Here is a 9,523-nt window from a genome sequence, read left to right as displayed (position 1 = left end):
TACACTGGATGAGAGGACGAGGCTAGGGAGGAGGCATGGATCATTCTGGTCACTGATTTAAGCATCTGGATAGATGGGTGTGCCACTGGCATAAAGTACTTGCTTATCTCAAATGCTCTTACAAGTTGAGCTATCGACCTTGCAATCACTGCAGGATTGACCACATTCTTGCCATGACCTGAGTCCCAGGGAATGCTAATTGCTTCTATTTTACAGCTACAGAAAAGGCCAGGTCCATGTTGGCTGAGTCTCTGTCCCAGGCTTTGTGCAGGTGGTGGCATTTCAGCTATGAGTAAAACCCCTGCTTCCTTTTTGGGGCTGAGAGTCCCAAGGGGTTCTCAGGAAGCCCAGGAGACTCTCTACAAGGGCCCAAGGATTATGGTACTGCATGTGGACTTCCAGGGCTGCATCTGGCAGGGTGGCTGCTTGCAAGGCATGGGTCTAAATTCCAGTGCTGTCTCTCTGGTCCTTTAACCACCTGGGCTTTCAAGAACCTCACAGTCTAGATCAGCTATAGGACCTAACCCTTATCCATTAGAATGACTGGACCTCTGTGTTGAGAAGAAGTGTGCTGTATCAAACAGTAATGTCTGCCAGGGGGACGGATGAGAGAAGCGGTAGTTACCATGCTTGTTCTGAACCTCCTCATTTCCTGACAAATGGGGATGGCTCTCAGATTCAGCACCTCCCGGGACAGCTTTCCCTGATGTCTAATTGCCACCACTTGGCTCTGTAGAGGTGATGTGGGGTAAGAGGCAGAACAAGAAGATCCTGGAGAGAGTAAGAATTGGTTGACACTTGCATGGCCTGCTAATTACTGATAAGTCTAGGCAAGTTTTCAATTCTATGAACCTCAGTTTCCTCTTCTGAAGGATGGGAATAATGCAACCCTTGGCTTACAAAGTGCTGAGAAAGACATAAATTGTTTCAGAACAGCTCCTCCATAGATATATAACTGCCAGGAAATCCTGAATTTGATATGAGGGAGAGTTTTATTCTGATCCCAGAAATAATGGGGCTTGTACCTCCTCAAGATCAGGAGTATACAGCTATCAACATCAGGTCTGAGCCAGACCTCCAAGGGGCTCCTGAAGTTAACAGGACCTTTTAGTGTGGCAGGAAGAGTCCCCATAGGCACATGTAGTGCAAACTTGGGCTGTTCAAATGCTACAACCAGAGCAGGGACTTCACAGAGCTCAGTTACTTTTGTTCTTGAAACACGTGGCAGCTGGACAAGAAGATACATCTATCAAACCACCAGGCTCCAGTCGTGACCATTGTCCAAACCCTCACAGGGACAGAACTTTGATGGATTTGAGCACTTTTACATCCTCTTCCATTCCTGCTCCCATCACTACCACTGATCCCAACAGTAACAATCCTCTTGCTCCACAGAGGATGGTCCTCACTGTTGCACTCACAGCGAATCACTTTTTAAAGAACCATGAGCAAAAGAAAACAAAGCAAAGAAGGATGTCAGAGCCCATAGGACCTAGAATAGTGGTTTTCTGTGGTCTAGAACCTTTTTGCAGGTAATAAAAAGGTTGAAAACATCAGTCTAGGATCTTTACTCTGACTCTTTGATGGTCTGAGATGGACTGTAAAAATCATCTAGGTTATGCTGTAGTAACAAGCAAGCTGTATCCTCAGTAGTATCTTTTAATACTCTTCTCTTGATGATTCAAGGTGTGCTGTGGGTCTTACAAACCTCCAGGTTATCTGCCCTGTGGTATATTCTGATCCCACATTGGTGCTCTCTTAATAAGGGGCCATTTGGAGGTCTCGGTAGGGGAGGAGAAGGGCTGAGGTTCTCATGGGGTCTTTTATCGCCTCACTTGGATGTGACTATGCTATTTACATGTATATTTCATTAACTGGCACTCCCCGTATACCCTTTCCTAGCTATGAGGGGCAGAGATCTGTAAAGGAACACCTGGACGCAGAGACGGGAATAGCTTCAGAGAGAAGAATGCCTTGCTGGGGTTTACACAGCAGGGAGAAGGCAGAACAAAGACACAATCCGGCAAGTATGATTTCCAAAACCTGTGATCTCACCTTTTACATTCGCTTTCCTGATATGCTCCTTGTCCCAGCTGCAAACTCTATGAAAACTCTTTTTTTTTTTTTTTTTTTTTGCTTTGGAATGGCTCAAACAGTATATAGCCAGGGTTACTGGTTGATCTCCTAGAGAAGTTCTCTTACCTTCTCATTCCCAGCCTCTGTCCTGGCTCTGGCCCCAGTGGGGGCTGGAAGGTGCCACAGCCCAAGTAACTCATGGCTCCACTGGCTTCCCCCCGTGATGAATGGCACCCATCCATCGTAGGCCTTGCTGATGGCCCAGCTCATCCATCATGGCCTAGAGCTCCCAGGTGATGTATTAGTGCCTGGAGAATGGATTGCTCAATAGCTGGTCTGCTTGGGAAGGAAACCGAGCCAAAGAATGAATTTAATCTAATTACTCGCCCCCACTGGCCAGGCACAGAGGTACTTTGGCAGCCCCTATTGGACTCTCTGCAGAAATATGACTTGCAGTTCTTGAACCACCAGGTCATTTCCAACTTATTGCGGATGAACAGGGCATTATTTTCTAAGAAAAAAAATGAGAGAGGATTTATTGGCAGATTTTCTTTGTGATGGAAAGCCATGCAGGTGAGGGGAGTCTTCTGGTGAGGACGATGAGTGGGAGAGAACCAAATGATATTTGGGGTGAAGAATAATTGAGCTGGCTCTGAGGGGCTGGTGAGTAGATGCATCAGTGGTCAAGACTGTCAGCTCTGCCCTCCTATAGACTCAGCTTTGTGTTTTATTGCCATCGCTTCCTGACTGTGTGACCTTGGGAAAGTCCTTGAACCTCCCTATTCATTCCTTCATTCTCACCCCACCCCACCCCATGCAATGGAAGTAATAGCTTTGAGCATAAGTGGGTTGCTCATTCTTTCTTTCTCTCAAGGGCCTAACTTAGTAAGGTGGTATACAGTAAGTGACGATGATTGTGATGGTAATGGAAATATAATTATTGAGTATCCAAAATTATTATCCCTGCTCTCTGTCACTCAAGGACTCTAGATTGTCAGGTGCAATTGCTGATGGTTGAAAGTTATTCTCCCATGAGGTGGCGAAGTGGCTAACCAAGCCTCATGACTGACTGTTTGAGCCAGTAGTCTATGGAAGTGCTGATTCAGTGCTGGGCCTCGGAGACTACCATGCTGTGAAGAAGCTCAAGCTAGTCATGAGGAGAGGCCACATGGAAAGACCACATGAGAACAAGGACACCTGTCCTTTGTACCTCTCAGTAGAAACACCAATAATGTGAAATTTTACCTCCAGTCAGCTGAGCCTTTAGCTGTCGAATGTACCAGCTCTCATGTGGCCGCAGCATGTGTAAGAATCTCATAGTGAGAACCAGCCCGTGGACCCCATACATACAACCAGGTAAATAATCACTTAATCACTTAACTTCCCGTTAGTCGTCGATTTGCTTGGGCGGGCGCCAGTAATGTCTCCATTTGTCCCTGTTGCGTGCTAGTGTAGCCCAATGGCATCTGTTCTCTCCGGGAACATGAAGGGCCTCAAACCGATCGTTCATGATCTTGACGAAGAAGTCTGACCATCTGGTAGGTGGGCGGCCACGCGGTCTTTTGACATCCCATGGAATCCAGTCAGTAACAGCTCTAGTACAACAGTCGTCTTTAAATCTCATTATGTGACCAGCCCATCTGATTTTTGACACCTTGGCAAATGAGACAGCGTCCCTGATCCTTGATTGTCGACGGATGTCAGAACTCCGGATTCTTTCTCTCATTTGAGTGAAACGTGATATTCCAAGCATAGCTCTTTCTATTCTTCTTTGGGAGACCTGAATAGCGTTCTCATCCTGTTTGCGTAGGGCCCAGGTCTCTGAGGCATATGTTAATGCAGGAAGAACAGTGGAATCAAAGAGATGTGCCCGGAGCCAGAGGTTCTTCGTCCTCTTAGCTATTTCTTCGACGTTTTTGAAGGCGTTCCAAGCCGCTCTCTTCCTCCTGCGCAGCTCAGGTGCCAGGTCATTTGTCATGTTGACCTCTCGACCTAGGTACACATAGCTGTTGCATTCGGAGATGGTCGTTCCATTGAGAGCGAATGGGGCGTCAGGAACAAGGCTGTTTCTCATAAACATTGTCTTCGTAAGATTTAGCTGTAGTCCTACCTTTCCACACTCATGGTCAAAGTCGGCCAGCATTTGTGCCGCTTGGCTGATGTTTGGTGTTATTAAAACAATGTCATCAGCAAAGCGGAGGTGGTGTAGTTGCCGACCATCTATCTTCACTCCCATTCCTTCCCATTCCAGTCGTCGCATGATGTTCTCGAGGGTGGCACTGAAGAGTTTCGGTGAAATGGTATCACCCTGCCGCACCCCTCTCTTGACATCAACGATCACTTCTTTGTAGAATGGTGAGATCCTGGTAGTGAATCCGCAATACAGCTCACGGAGGATCCTGATGTATTGGGCTTGAATGCCCTGATTGGCTAGGGCTTCAATGACCGCTTCTGTCTCAACAGAATCAAAGGCCTTCTTTAAATCAATGAACGTTAAACAGAGCGGCATCTTGAACTCCCGAGAAACCTCAATGAGCTTGGTTATTGTGTGGATATGGTCGATGGTGCTGAATCCTTTGCGGAACCCTGCTTGCTCGCATGGTTGTCCTTCATCTAGTGTTCTGCCAATCCTATTTAGGATGACTCGAGTGAACAACTTGTAGATGACAGACAACAGGCAGATCGGGCGATAGTTGCCAATGTCATGGATGTCTCCCTTCTTGAACAGTAGTACGGTCCTGTTGGTTTTCCATTGGGACAGAACCTTGCATTCAGACAGGTAGCGAGTGAAGAGCCGAGCCAGTGTATTGATGAGTACTGACGGTAGGTTCTTCAGGTGTTCAGGTCTGACCTTGTCTGGGCCGGGTGCTGTTTGTTTCTTTACCGACAAAATGGCGTGTCGGATTTCGGAAGGGAGAACGTTGGGAACGACATATCCATCCTGTGGAATTTGGTATGTCGGCAAGTGGACATGGCTATCGAAGAGATTTGAGTAGAAGTCATGGATAATCTTCTCCATTGCCGTTCTGGAGGATGTGATGGATCCATCAGGACATCGGAGGGCAGTCATCTTGGTCTTATAGTTGGCGAAGGACAGGCGGGCGTTACGAATACTTTTCCCGGCTTCTGCCGCATCTACCAGTACTTCTGCTCTTCTCTCTTTGAGGTCTTCCTTGATCGCATCTCTGCACTGCTTTGCAAGCTCGGACGTTAGCTTGCGGTTGCCTGAGGCATGCGCCAAACCACGCTGGCGAATTAGCTCAAGAGTTTTCGAAGATAGGCGATTTTTTGTGGCTATCTCTCTCTTGGAGTTCCTCGCACATTCATGGAGGTATTGAACCAGTCGATCATATTCCTCGTCAATGTTGTCAACAATGGCATCTTCCCATGTTGCCGCAATAGTACCAAAGAGTTCCCAGTTGGTGGTCATTCTGGGAGTTCTCTTTTTGAACTTTGCAGCCCTTTCTCCCCGCTCTGTGAAGTAGAATTTTGCACGAAGGAGACGGTGGTCCGATCCCGTTCGAAATTTTGGGACAACAGCGACATCAGTCAGGGAAAACCGTCGATTGAATATGATGTGGTCTATTTCGTTGTGGAATCGTCCACCGGGAGACTCCTATGTCCATTGTTTAGATTCTGCCTTCTGGAACTGTGAGTTACCATGAATGGTCTTGGTCGACATGATGAACTCAGACAGTCTCTCACCCTGTTCGTTCCATTCTAGGCCATGGGTCCCGATGTGAAGTTCTTCAGCTGAAGACAACCAGGTAAATAGAAGAGAATTATACAATGGGTTTTTGTTTGTTTGTTTTTGACACATATGGTGGTGCTCACAGAGGGATTACTCCTGGAAGTGCTCAGGGAACCATATGGGATGTCAGGGAGCACACCGAGGTCACCACATGCAAGGAAAATGCTCATCACCCATCACTCTGGCTCCTACACAATGTTCTTTTAAGTAACTACAATTGGAGGAGGTTTGTTTTATACCAATGGATAACCGGAACAGGCGCCAATCTGTATAACGGGTTTATTTACAACAAAATTTATCCAATACTTAGGGAATTCTAGGAGCTGTGCTGAGAAAACAAGCTAGAGAGAGCCTTGTGTTGAGGTCTTTAATAGTTCTACTCAAACCTTAGGGCTCCAAGATTGTCTCAGAGAGAATTCCTTAATAAATTGAAGGGCTTTGTCCCTGTAGAGAGGATAACATTGCTTCTTTTTCATATTGTTATTAAAGTTTCTAAATATTTGCTCTTAAGTTTTCTTACAAATCAGGAACTAGACCTTGGATAGTGCTGGTCTGGGAGACCCCTTGGGCAGAGTTGCTATAGAACACACCTGACATGTTTCATGCATTATGGGAGAGGTTGCTGTAGAAAAAGGAGGTGCAGAGGCTGGACTATACTTCCCTGGACCCTGATTTTAGAATGAGAGTCTAGAGTCAGCTTTTCAGGCTGAGAGAAAGGATCTTGTACTATGGGAGAGGAGAAGGGTTTTGCAAGACAGGCAAATGGATGGAACAAAGTCCCAAGGTAATTTTTAAAAAAGTTTTTAAATTAAAGAACTACAATTTACAAAATTATTGACAGTTTATTAGGCATATGATATTTCAACACAAATCCCACCACCAGAGTCAACTTCCCTCCACCAGTGTTACCATATTCTCTCCCCACCCCTAACACCTGCCACATGCCCGCCTGTCAAAGTTCCAGTTGGACACCTACCTTGATTACATTTCTTAGCTATTGCACCGAGTGCAGCAACAAACAATGGTGTGCATATGTCCTTTTGAGAAGATTTTTTGTCCTGTAGATGCCCAAGAATGAAACTGTTGGGTCATATGGAAGTTCACTTCTAAGTTTACTGAGAACTGTCCACAGTGTTTTCCACAGGGGTTATACCAGGCAACATTCCCACCAACAGAGGATGAGAGTTCCCTTTTCACCACATCCCCACTGACACAGATTGTTTTTGATATGTATCATTCTCATTGGTGTGAAATGGTATCTTATTGTTGCCTTTTTTTTTTTTTGCTTTTTGGGTCACACCTGGCGGTGCTCAGGGGTTACTCCTGGCTTTGCACTCAGGAATTACTCCTGGTGGTGCTCAGGGGACCATATGGAATGCTGAGAATCGAACCCGGATTGGCCACATGCAAGGCAAACACCCTACCTGCTGTGCTATCGCTCCAGCCCCCTTATTGTTGTCTTGATTCTGATTTCTCTGTTGATAGTGATGCTGACCAGGTCATCCGCATAGCATCCTCTGAGAAGTGTCTATTCATTTTTTTTATAGGAGTTTAAAATTTTTGTTGTTATTATTGATCTTTGGGCTGGAGTGATAGCACAGAGGTAGGGCGTTTGCGTTGTGCGCAGCCGGCCCGGCTGAGCCGGGTTCGATTCCTCCGCCCCTCTCAGAGAGCCTGGCAAGCTACCAAGAGTATCTCACCTGCACGACAAAGCCTGGCAAGCTACCCGTGATGTATTCGATATGCCAAACAAAGTAACAACAAGTCTCACGATGGAGACGTTACTGGGCCCGCTCGAGCAAACTGATGAACAATGGGAGGACCATGACTGTGACATTATTGATCTTTGTGAGTACTTGATAGCCATGAGATAATGTTAATGACAGGGATGAGGTTGGCTTCAACTAGGCCTGTGAGGCCAAGACCCTCTAGAAGAGCAGTGCCTCTCCTAGGCAGTGGCCTGTGACCTTGATGTCTCTTTCTCTAACTTTTGGTTGTTGCATTCTTCTTCTCTTTCAGGCCTGTCAAGGCTGAATTGACCTTTCTTATTTCCACATATTTTGTGATAACAGATTTTGATTCTCTGTGCTGTTGGAAGGCCCATCCCTCCTCCTGCCACAGTGCCTTTGCACATCCCCTTCTATCTGCCCTTCCCTCTGCACCCAATTACTCCCCAACCTTCAGGCATCAAAATACTTTCAAGCCACTTGCATTTGGAAAACTCACTTTTGTCTCTGATCTTGTCAATTCTCTCTGTACTTGGTGTTCATGAGCAGTCTAAGAAACCGTGTTAATGCTCTATGAAATAATCTAGCTCCGACAAGGTGGCTAACAATGTATGACCTGTTTGGTGCCTACTTTGTTTCCAGAACGTGATGATCACTTGACACATACAATCTCATGGAATCTTCACATCAGCCCTATGAGTTTCGTGTTTGTATTCACTGCTAGACAGGAGAAAACAGAGGAAAAACTTATTTCCTACATACCTTTCCTTCCAACCACTCATGGAGCTGGAATTTCACAATTATTTGTGCTGGTTTAAAGTAGTCTGAGGCAGGAGAGAGAAAGCTTAGTGGATTGGTTACAAGCTTTGCTGCAGGAAGCCTGGGTTTGATCCCTGCTCTGCATGATCCCCTGCTTGCCTCTGGGACTGATTATGAATTTACCTTTTGGTGGTCCCCCCCAAATACCCTAAAACCCCAAAATAACACCCCAGAGCAGTGATTATTTTTTGTCTTCCTTTCCTCCCCCAGAATGTGAGACTCATGCAAACAAGATTTTTTTTGTTGTTTTGGTTTAAAAAACCAAACAGGGCCAGAGAGACGGCTCAAGGGGCTGAGTGCATGCTTTGTGGTATGAGAGACCTGGATTTGATCTCTGGCACCATCTTGTCCTCTGACCTTTGAGCATAGAGCCAGGGGAAGTCTTAGAACATTGCTAAATGTGGCCCAAACTTAAAAAGAAATGAGACAAAATGGACAGAAATCATATTAGTTTCATAAATCATATTAGTGTAGAGAACAATGATTTGAATTTTTACATGCATACACACATATATAAATGGTGAAATTATCCCCATAATGAGCCATCATAGACATGGTCACAGTAGTTTTCTCATGGCGACTGTCTATCATCTAACTATCTGTATCTGTTTGTCTTTATCTGTTTGTGTATCTGTGCATTTGTCCATGTATCTGTCTGTGTATGTCTGTATGTCTGTCTATGTCTCTCTTTGTGTTTGTGCATCTGCCAGTCTGGCTGTGTCTGCCTGTGTATCTGCCTGTTCCTTTGTCTGTCTGTCTGTACCTGTCTTGTCTGTCTTTCTGTCTGTCTGTGTATCTGTCTGTCTAATTTCCCCTGAGAGAATTCTGGTTGACTGCAGTACTGAATTTGCAGATTTCTTGCTGTACTCTAAGTTCCCTGCACAGGCTCGGCCCATAGTTTGACCTTAATGCTGATCTCCACACACACCTTTGGAGTTCGGTACCCCAGGGGCCTTCTCTGTCACGGGTGTCGCCTTCACCTCCTCTTTATGTCTGGATTTACGAGGAGGGAAGAAGTGTCTAAAGCCACTGGGGGTTCCCCTGCCTGACTTCGGGAAGACTTGCCGCTGGGAAGCAGCAGGCCCTGGTGGAGGATGAGAGCAGTGAGGACGGTGGGGCCTTTAGGGTTAAGGATCAGCTGGGCCTTCGG

This window comes from Sorex fumeus, unplaced genomic scaffold (assembly GCF_029834395.1).
Source record: "Sorex fumeus unplaced genomic scaffold, SorFum_2.1 ptg000044l, whole genome shotgun sequence".
Taxonomy (NCBI): domain Eukaryota; kingdom Metazoa; phylum Chordata; class Mammalia; order Eulipotyphla; family Soricidae; genus Sorex; species Sorex fumeus.
This window is presented reverse-complemented; position numbering follows the sequence as displayed.